Raw genomic sequence first — 11,435 nt, 5'->3', positions numbered from 1 at the left:
GATCACTTGAAACAACTAAACAACTTCAGTTTCAACTCTTCTAACCACACAACATATTAGTGATCTGCCCTAATGCTAGATTTAGATGATGTCTAGCACGTGTTTGTAATTAAATACATTAAATGTATCTTTGTATATTATATTAATAAAATGTAAGTTTATCATCATTCATTAAAATCTCTAGTTTGTTATATGAATGAGTCCCTGGATTTTTTTGCTTAAGAGTCTTATTCTTAAGATGTAAAGAATATGTGATTTCGTAGATATTCCTAGTACTTAGATTAATCGGATGGGGACTCTAATTGATCAATTATGGATTAGCATGATGTTTACTTCCTTGATTAGTATGAGATACTAATGGTTAAGAGTGGTGAGTCACATACTATATGACATGGCGATGTCTCTAATAAACTTATGGGTGGTTATTGGATAATAATGCACTGAATGTGACACTAATAACTAATTATATAGCATTGTGGATAATGATCTTGTCATCGAGTTGCGATTGTATAACTGATTCTTATAAGACTTGAACTGACATGGTTGTCTTATGTATTAGTGTGCGGGATTTGTTAATGCACTGAACCATCCAATTATGAGGTGGGGAAGTTCATCTACGCAGTTCTGCATTGCTGGTGCATAGAGGTAGGTGTTTAGGGATATGATCTGTCACCCTCATGTGTTCTACTGTTAGTGTGATGAGAAATTTCTTAGCCAAGACAGTATGATTAATCAGAAAAGTGTTTCTTAAGGTGTCATCTAGTCATATTAATAAGATCTTACATGTAATATCCAAGAAATTAGGATTATTAGAGAATAAACGTTTTATTAAGAAAATGAAATTTCAGGGAAGATTGGTATCTAAATAGCCCAAAAAAATTGATCGAATTGATTGTAGGGAGTACCCTGAAGCCGAGACGCCAAAGAAAAATGATGTGGCCTTAACGAGTATCCCGACATAAGATTTATGGTATCGAAAGAAACCAGATCGGGAACGATTTTTGGTACAGCTAAAATGCAGCTGCCATTTTGGTTGCAAAATCGAATTGTCATTGGCAACTTTTGGGAAATCAACGAAAGATTGAGGGGGCATGATTTTTTCATAAGTAACAACCCTTTAGGGGTTTCAGGAAGAAAAGAAAGGGTTTAGGGCCAAAAAGAAGATTCAGGCCTAAGTGCAGTTTTTCTAAATTGCCAGAGGGAAGTCAAAACGATGTTTTTTCGGAATCCTCAGGGGTCAAATTGATGTTTTAGGACTTGAGGGTCTTGAAAACAATTATAGAAAGTTATGGGCTAAGTGAAAAGGGTAAAAAAGGTAAAAGCCAAAAGTTAAGGGGCCAAAGTGCTAAAAGCCAAAAGTTTGGCCAATGACCAGCACATGGTCGGTCAACCACAGCCGATTTTAGCCACAGAGTTGCACAAGGGATGGTCGAGGGAGCATCTTTTGTAAAGACATGGGCCGATAACGGCCACGGGGTTAGTCAGAAAAGCAAAAAAATTGACTGAAAGTTCGATCGGATTATCGCACACCTGCAACTCGCTTTTGGGGTCGGGTGAGGATGATTCGAGGGCGATCTGAGGGAGGTTTATGCTCTAAGGGGCATGGGTTGTTCGTCCAAGGGCATTTGGAAGCCCAATTTTGCCTATAAGTAAGAGTTCCACAATTGCCGAAAATGGAGAGAAATGAAGCTTCAAATCAAGGGATTTTTCGAATAAATTGAGAGTCAAAACCATGGGGCTTTTGTTACCCATGACCTGAAGATCAATTCTGGAGATTTTGGTGGCTAACAAAGCAAGATCAAATTAGTTTCGAAGCTTGCCTGTAATATCCCAAAATTTTGGAAACAATAATAAATATCAATTTCGGTATTTGAGAATTTAAGGTATCAAGATAATAATAATAATAATGATAAAAGAGATAATAATAATAATAAAATAGCAAATGAATAAATTGAATTAACTTAACTAATTAATATATATATATATGTATGTATAGCTATGTGGCAACCAAGTATGCTACAGGGGACCATTTTTGTTCAAAATAGAGAATAAACAAAGGGGAGAAAGATCAGTGGGCTGAGAGATTGGGAGAGGGAGAGGGCTCGGCCAAGTGAGGGAGGAAGGGAGAGAGAGAGAGAGCAGTGTGAGAGAGAGAGGGAGAGAGGCTGGCTGAGTGAAACTCGGCCATGGCAGCCGAGCAAGGCGGTAGCAGCAGCTGCATGAGGCGCGGGTGGCCGCGGTGGAGCCGGCTGTGGCGGTGGCGGCCAAAGGCACCAGTGAGGGAGGAGCAGCGATGAACAGCGAGGGCGGTGTTGGCTGAGACGGCGGCTGGAGAAGGCATGGGGAAGAAAGGAAGAAGAAGAAGAAGAAGAAGAAGAATAAGAAGAAGAAGAAAAGAAGAAGAAGAAGAAAGAAAAGGAAAGAAAGAAAAGAAAAGAAAGGAAAGGAAAGAAAAGAAAAAGAAGGAAAATAAGGGGAAAATAAAGGAATTTTGGGATTTTTCGGCAGGGAAAATGATCAGGTACGTGGGTAAAAATTAGTAGAAGCGTTATGTGTTTAAATTACAAATTTTTAAGCGGTTAGATTTAATTAATTTAAGCTATGGTACTATTATACGCAGTGAAACGTTTTACTTCGTAACGGGAGCACAAAAGAGGCCGAAGTCAACTGTTTTCAGGTAAGCTCCTAACCCTTTACTCATATTCTTTATTTCCCGTGAAAGTCTTCGTAGTTTCTCATATGTTATTCCCTCCCTCACCTTGACTTGGTTCCACGCATTAATAATAATACTTCGCGTGACAACCACCCTATGATTTATATTTATTAATGAGGTTATTGTTGATGGAATGAGTTAAGCAAAGATATCTTGGTGTCTTTCATTTTGACCGTTACGGAGCTTCGTATCGTTCCATTTTCCTTGGGAATGATGCCGAACCCGATGGGTTAGGTTCTTAGAAGAGTCAGTATGATTTATGGGGTTATGTTAATAAATTATTATGAATGTGGAGATGGTTTTCTGTGTATAAGAAGAGATGAGAATGCAAATGACATAATAGTGGCTATGTTGTTATGGTTAAAGAGTGCGAAATGATGAGTTTAATGTTGTCTATGTGTGTTTAAGGGTATGGGGTACAAAGTCACTGACTGTCGATCGTGGGTCGTGGTAGTTGATGGCTGGATGTATGGGCGCCAGTCATCGGCTGTTACGATAAGCGCTAGATGGGCCAGAAGAGCTGGTACTCCAGATTTTCACCTTGGTTTGTGCATATCATGATGTGTGTGATACAGGGGGCTGGGTTGCATTCATTTGGGGACACATGCTTTGTGTGTGATGGGATGTGTAAGCATTTGCATGACCCGGTTGGTCTAAGAGCCAACTTGGGTATCCTAGGTGAGCATATGCACTTAGAGCATATCGCATGTGTGTATTCCTATGTGGGCATAGCAGGGCCTGATGCTTGGTTTATGGGGGCCTTGTCATCATTTTTATGTTACAAAAGCCATTGCATTTCCTATTTGTTGCATTGCATGGTGAGGATGCAAGCTCGAGGGAAGACTTAGAAATTAACTCGGGGTTGGCCTGAGGGAGCTTCGGCTCGGCTTAGATATTAGCTTAGGGTTGGCCCGAGGGAGCTTCGGCTTGGCTTAGATATTAGCTCGGGGTTGGCTCGAGGGAGCTTTGGCTCGGCTTAGATATTAGCTCGGGGGTGCCCCGAGGGAAGACCAAGATCACGAAAGGATATGACAATGTGATGGATGACAGGAAAAGCATATGAGGGTATGATGGGTATCAGGAAGAACATGTAACGAGTATCAGGAAAAGCCAAATGTGAATGTCAGGAAAAGCCGACCATGTCATGAAAAGGTGGGTCCGAGAGAATGATGAAATGGTAGCCTATGTTAGGCTATAACAAGTTTGTATGTTGGACCTGGGTGCCAATGTGTGACTTATGTGGGCCCCTAGTTCCTTTATGTGCAGTTAACTTTATGTTATGCATTTAAACGTAAAGCACATATGGTTCATGACATGGCATGTTTGCATTGGTATGAATTGCATGGGGTATCATGGGAAGAGTCCAACCTTAAACCTACAGCCTTTCTTTCATGAGCTTGCTGAGTCTCGCGACTCACATTTGCTTTCCATCATTCTAGGTAAGAGAAACGCCTGAGATAGTAGGTACGTTCAACGGGGTTTGGGTCCAGGCCATCGTGTCAAGGTAGCAAGTGTAGAGCTCTCCCGAAACTAGATCGTGGGTGTCATCATGCCTTTGTTAAGGTTAATGTTTACGTTTTTTGAGATTGTCGTATGTTATGTAAGCCCAAGTGGGCCCAAGTGATGAATGGTTTTGTAAAAATGATTATGAGATGTTAAATGATAAAAAGAATATGATTTTAATAAGGATTGTACATGAGTTGTAGTTGTGTATTGTTCGGTATCATTTTAGTAATGACCCTCTCACGGATCCTCTTTGTGCACGATGAGGCTCCGAGAGGCGGGTCGTTACATCGCCGGAAAGAGGGAGGCTGTCCGCCTGGCAGGACATTCGAGTCCCCGGTTGGACGTATTCCGGTGGTCTTTTCAGGCCTCAAGAGGGCCCATTTGGATCGACTAGAGAATGAGGTTAAGATGGCATCGGCTCCTAGCTCCGGTGTACGCTGGAGAAGAAGGCCAACGCGTGGCCTTCACGCGCTTCCTTCATGGGCAGAACCAAGCTCCAGTACGTGGGAGCGTGTGCTAGCTCAGAAAAATCCAAAAAAAATGTAGAGAAAAAGAGAAAAATAATTTATGGGGGTTTGTGTAAAAATTTTTGAAGTTGGGCTTCCAGATGTCTCAATTTTTGCACCGAACAGCCTTATTTTGCGTGAAAACGCAGCATTTGGTTAAGTCCAATATTTTGCTTTGAAGTTCATAGGATATTATGAATTGTTGTGAAAAGAGATTCGAGAAAATAGTCTCGAGGGTATTTATTGGGATTTTTAGAGGGAAAAATAGAAGAAAATGAAGGAAATATCTAAAAATTGGGGTTTTGAGATATTTAGTGATTAAATATACTTTTTATGATTTATGTGCTCGAGGAAAAGTGATTGGTGCAACTTTCGAGAATTAGCACGAAAATCAAGGTCGGGCCTGCATATCGAGGTGATGCACCTTTTTGAAAAATTTGAGTTTTATCTCTAAAGGTTAGTTGTCCTATCCTATATGATATGATTGTTTATTATGCATGATATTTATGAAAGATGTGATTGCTTATATATGCAAGATACTTATGAAAGATATGATTAATTTTGTCATATTGCATGGAAAGTCGTGATATTTGTATGGCACGATATTATTGTCATATTAATATTTGTGCATGGGAATGGGATGTCACCCTAAGAGTGTAGCCGAAATTCTCCAAGGGAAATTGATGGAACAACATTAGGCTTATCCTACAGAGGTTTGGCATTCTGCCAAGGGTTCCATGCCGGGCTGGGCCTGAGAAGTTACACTAGGGCAAATGATTGTTCATGTATTTGCATCATGCATTCACGTATCATGTTTTTAAACCCTCACTAGAAGATTCATCTTTTAATCAGGTTATGCCCCTGGAACATTCAAATGTTCTAGTTAGGACTTGCAGATATGGCAAGGAGATGATTGAGACGTAACGACATGTGATGACGTGGCCGATGGGTTTGGCGAGTTATCCTGGTATTTGCTTTCTCATGAGGATTCAAGATATATTATTATATTGATGATCATGTATAATTGTTATGATTTAATGTACTTTTGAGATATCATTGGATTGTATCAATTGAGGTATTTAGTTGTTATCGCTTGATGATGAGTCTCCATGTAATTAAGTATTTGAAGATGTAATGGTACGGATTCTTATTTTATGATTAAAGTGAATTCCGTTTCTATAGCATATCAGGTTTTAATTTTAGCTTCCGCATTTATTATGATTACCTGTCTTAGTTTATTTATTCTTATTTAGTATGCTGGGAAGGTAAAACGAGATTGTCGGAAAATGGTTTATATTAAAATATATATATTCCCAAAATTCCTAAGTTATTTAATGCTCGAGAAAAGTGGGACATTACATTACACATAGTTATTAAGTTTGTGAGTTTATCGTACTATGACTCTATCTCGGTCGGGACGTTGAGTGACGAAAGAATTGCATTATATGGTAATCATCAACTGTAATTGGCTTGCTTGAAGTTTGACTTCATTGCCTACTATATTGTGTTGGACTGCTGCTAGGCACTTCCCATGACCTTTCAGAACATCACCAGAATATGGAGAGATTCTCATGATAGGTTGAGCTATTTCAGCCGACGTCAAAAGGGTTTTGGCATTATCTGATTGCCAGTTGATGGTGAACCTAAAAAGTCACACACAATATAGTATGGCATCTGGTATCGATACTATGCACCAGTTATGTCTCAAACATCATTAATAGTTAATGGTGGTTTATAAAGATGTCATTAAGTGTTAATGACTCAATTGATTAAAAGTTAATGAATCGGCGTGTGGTTTCTTTAGAAATAGCAAGGAATGTTGACTACCTCAAGGTTGTTTTTCCATCTGGTGGAAATCAGTTGACCATCTCTAAATAATTGGTTAACCATTTTCGCCGCCAAAGCTGCAGATAGTGCCTTCCACCTATCACTCAATTATAAGGGGTTAGTGGAAAAATTGGGAGGCATAAATTAGGAGGAAATTACAAAGGGGTTTTATAGTGCTTGGCATTTGCTTCTTTATTTTTTTCTACTTCTTTGTCTAAAATTATAAAGCATAATTGTTACGTGAGTGAAAATTATAGAGAGTCCAGAGAGACACATGGATGCTAGTGAATCAAATTCCTCAAGCTAGCACGGGATGATGATTGCGTCATGGTATTGGTTGCTAGCTAGGTGTGGATAGATTAGGCCTTCTATGCAGTGAGAAGGAATCAATCTCAATGTAGAAATAATTTCTACACCCACCTAGCATCGAGCTACAAGTATGTTATTTATTACATTTTATATGATGAAATATCGTGTTTCTTAAATACCTAAGTTGTGTATGATATGTATATTTATGACTTTTGTTGTGCATGGTTAATGTGCAAAAATTTTAAATTTACCTACATTTCCGTACAACAATTCCAATAGTGGTATCAAAAGCCTTAACTTGGTATTTAATTCATATACGATGATTGTATGTGTCAAGTTGTATGAAATTTATTGACTATGCGTAGGGTTTCGGCTGGCTGATTTTGTAGTAAATGCTTTGGTTGTGTTTTATTATAGAATTAGTCGACTACTTAAGGACACAATCAGCAGTTTCATGTATGGAATCAGTTGATTGCCTGTATTGTCCTGGTCGACCACTTCTATCAAATATGTTGTGGCAACATGCTTTGACATGCCAAATGTTGTTGGTTGTGTGGGTTACCACATTAGACAACGACATGAGGATGTTAAGCGTGTAGTCTTGAATGCCCATATGTAATTATGGATATATGCATAGATGTTATTCAAAATTGTTTTATCAGAAGTAGAATGGTTTGAATGTATCAATGTTTGGGATGAACATGGGCTTGAATGTGAATTAGTGAATGTTATAGGAGCTTCATATTAATTCATTTAATATGTAATAATTTAGTCATTTGGTTATGTAAAGAGAAATAATTAAGTCTAAAGTAGTTTCTTTTAGTCTTTGTTTTACAAATATTGTAAAAGAAGACAACATCAAGGAGATGATGGATAAGACGTTAAGAGTTGATGGATTCTCAGGACAAGAAGTGGCAAAGCTAAGAGCACTTCATGTCATGTATGATATGATTGAGGCATAGCTTAAACCTTTGAAGCTCGAGTTTAATCTGTGCACAAGCCCATGATCATTTTATTTATTATGTTTATGCATCCTTATTCATTTTGTCTTACATATGATGTTTGATGATACAAATGGTTTTTCGAAGAAACCGTATAAATTTAAGAGGCTCTGAAAATCTTCCCATGTGAAAAAGAATATTAGATTTATGCGGTGAATCCGATTCATCGTGACTTTCTACTATCGTAGGGGTTCATCAATCTAATTGGGTGTGATCTTAGGGGGAGCATTTTATGTGCATATAAGTGAAATCATTCTCTATTGATTCTCTTTAGTTTTTCTACTCCTTTCGTATGCTTTCTAAGAGATATTCTCTTTCTTGGAAGAATAGATAAAACTTAAGATGTCCCTATTCTCTGTGTTGCGTATTGATGCACGTGTAAAAAGCATGTGTTGTTGCTTGACTACAATAATAATTATTTTTTTGTGGGAGATCATCTTGTTGAAGTATGCGTGTGACCCTTTCTCGTGTGACTTGTGATGGGAGTGTGTCTTGGTAACAATGAAGTCTCAGGAGGGGTTGTGTCTCTCAAGATGACATGAAGGTTGTGACTCTTAGGATGGCATGTGGAAGTCTGGAAACATTATGGGTGTGAGTCCTCTGAACTAATGACTCTTAGGGTCATGAATGAGTCTCAGGATGATGAATGACCCCCCCAAAGTGACAAATGATCTACTAAAAGTGTTGTTTCCATGTGATTCACATGTTTTTTTATATTGTGACCTTAATTTTTGAAGCTATAGTTTTACTCTACCCTTAGGGAGATTCCTATTTCATGGGATCTATCATTTCCTTCTTTATCGGTTGGCTATGTGTATCTTAAATATATTTCTACCACTTGAGAAGTTTTAATACTTTATCCTCAAAGGGATAGATTGAATATGTGTTACATGGATAGGATTAGTATTGTGGTATCTTATCTTTTTGAGGAAGTCTTTTACATGGTAGAGTCTTCTACATCACATTCTCACCTTATAAAAAGCTAAATATCTAGTTCAATAATTACCAAATAAAGGCTGAAACAAAAACAATTAAAATATTGTTATATCAAATTTCTCTCAAAAAGAGATGGAGATTTTTTTGTGTAATTAGGGATATATTCAAAACCCTAATCTTGTTGCAAGGATGGCTCATCTTGTGCCACCAGCTTCGTAGAAATGCCCACATTACCACCATTATTAGCACAACTAACACCATCATCTCCTCCTCTATCACTGTTAGTATTAATTTTTTGGACTATGTTGCACAAGGGCTTGCTGATCGCGATAATGTCAGAGTACTCAAGCTTTTCAGTTGGGTTGGCGCTAAACAAAACTTATAACCCGACAGTTAGTAAACAACCTTGTCCTGGCAAGCTTTCAAAGTCTGAATTAGGCACACCATTGACTTCACTGATGACGGAGTAGTCATTTTCAAGGAGTGCTCCCATGGGATGTATGATGAATCCAAGTGGAAGTAGAGGAATGTTGGACTGGTTTCGGTTGCTCATGGCAAGTTGGAGAGAGTCAATGCTGAGGGTACAAAACACCACTACACCACTGGTATCGCTAATGTTGCTCTCTTGTAGAATGAATTATGTGCTTGTGTCCTACACAAATATATATAGGTAGTAATGTGGTACTACAACTTTACATGAAAAAAATACCCATACACACAAGAATCAAAATGAATGTACGCATACTTACATTAATGCGAAAAAGAGAAACACAATTTCCTAGATGTGAGCCACTAGCAATGTGAACCACCTCTTGCAAAGAAGTCACATTTGAAAGAACATCTAGCTGCCATATATGATCAACACAAATGCAATGCTAATTAATGGATTTTGAAAAGAAAATGAGACAAAGGAAGAATGTATTGAGAAGGTGATGATTATGTACTTGCTGAGCCCTACAATGCTTATCTTTGAGTAGATTGAAAGCGAGAAAGGGTGAATATGGAAGCCAAGAAGTGGATGCAACAGCGAGAATCAAACCAATGGGCTGGCAAGGCTCGGTGATACTTCTAGTGGTGATTCTAATAGTGTCATTAGCATAATCCGAATGGGCCATCCATGTTTGACCACAAGAACTACTCATATTCACAAAGAAATTTTTTCTCATCCTCTCTGCAAGATTCATCAGTTTCTTCCTTGCTTCGGTTATTTGCATCCCTGTAAATATGAGCATCCTATCAATTTTAAAAAATAAAAATGTAACACCTATAAAGTAGTATATTATGAAGGTCTTCAATATATTACTAAGATAGCATTGGATGGTTTCAGAGACTAAAATCGAAGAGACTTGCCAAGTCTTAAAAAACATAAGTTTTTGCAAGTTAAACCAAATTCACCAGTCACATTAGCGAGTTCACCTATTCCATGCCAAATCTTTTGCTAGAGTGTTTGCAAAGAAAATCAAGAAGGACACGCTAGTTAGACTGGCAAGTCATTCTTATTATATGCTATTTTGGTAAAAATCTAAAATCCAATATTAGGTGCCTAAATATATATTGTTAGAACGGGAGGTGCTATGGCACACACCAAGAGGGGGGGGTGAATTGGTTATTTTAAAAACTTAATTGAACTTGAAAAGCTTTTTAACACAAATTGAGGTTTTATGAAATAAAACGTGAAGTATATAAAAGTGACAGATGAAAGTTTACAGAAAATAAATATGTGAACCAAGTGAGGAAAAACGAAATGCTTGGAAAGATAAATAGATCAAAGAGCACAAGCACAAGAAACACAAGGATTTATAGTGGTTCGGCTTAACCCAAGCCTAATCCACTACCTTAGTTCCTCACTAAGGATTTGCAAACAATCCACTAAAACCCCCTACTTAAACCAAGTAGGTCCTCTAGTCCAAGACTAGGAATTACAACCTCTTGCTTATACAAGCAAGCCCTCTAGCACCTAGTTAGGAATTACAGTCCCTTACTTTAATGAGCAAGTCCTCTAGCACAAAGCTAGGAAAATAAAAGTGATACAAATGTAAACGAGATGCTAAGAGTTGGCACTCTTAGTTACAAGTTCTCTCACAAAGAAAACAAGGCTTGAATGAATTAATACAAGTTAAAATCAAAGCCTTGAAGAGAAAAAAAAAAATTGAAGCCCAATCACTGTAAATACAAACGAAAGTAACAGTAAGCTCAAATTATTTCATTCCCATCCATTAGCCATCTCTTGATCTCCTTGATATGTATATATAAGCATCCCAAGAGTCTTGCACAAAACTAGCCATTATTGAGCCGTTGGAGAATGAGAAACTAGCCGTTGGAGATTGAAAAATTAGCCGTTGTAAGTTTTTGTGAAACACATAGTCGACAGATCAAATGGGTTAGTCAACTATTTCTTCAAATAAAATTAGGCATAGTCGACAGATAAGAAAGCATAGTCGACTATTCTTCAACCAAAACTTCTCATAGTCGACAGATCCTTTTACATAGTTGACAGATCAAAAATACAAGAAAAATTTTGAAATTCATGAACAAACATAGTCGATAGATGAAATAGCATAGTCGACTATCCTTACACAATAGTCGACATAATGAAATATAGTCGATAGAGGCCATATCTAGTCGACAGATTAAACA

At 37.8% G+C, this 11,435-nt stretch overlaps 1 pseudogene; it reads right to left on the bottom strand.

The window, feature by feature from the left end:
* Positions 1-8,970: 8,970 nt before the first annotated feature.
* Positions 8,971-10,012, bottom strand: LOC127805586 (homeobox-leucine zipper protein ROC3-like; annotated as a pseudogene).
* Between the last annotated feature and the right edge of the window lie 1,423 nt (positions 10,013-11,435).

The sequence above is a fragment of the Diospyros lotus genome, chromosome 7, assembly GCF_014633365.1.
Source record: "Diospyros lotus cultivar Yz01 chromosome 7, ASM1463336v1, whole genome shotgun sequence".
NCBI classification, from domain to species: Eukaryota; Viridiplantae; Streptophyta; class Magnoliopsida; order Ericales; family Ebenaceae; genus Diospyros; species Diospyros lotus.
This window is presented reverse-complemented; position numbering and strand designations above follow the sequence as displayed.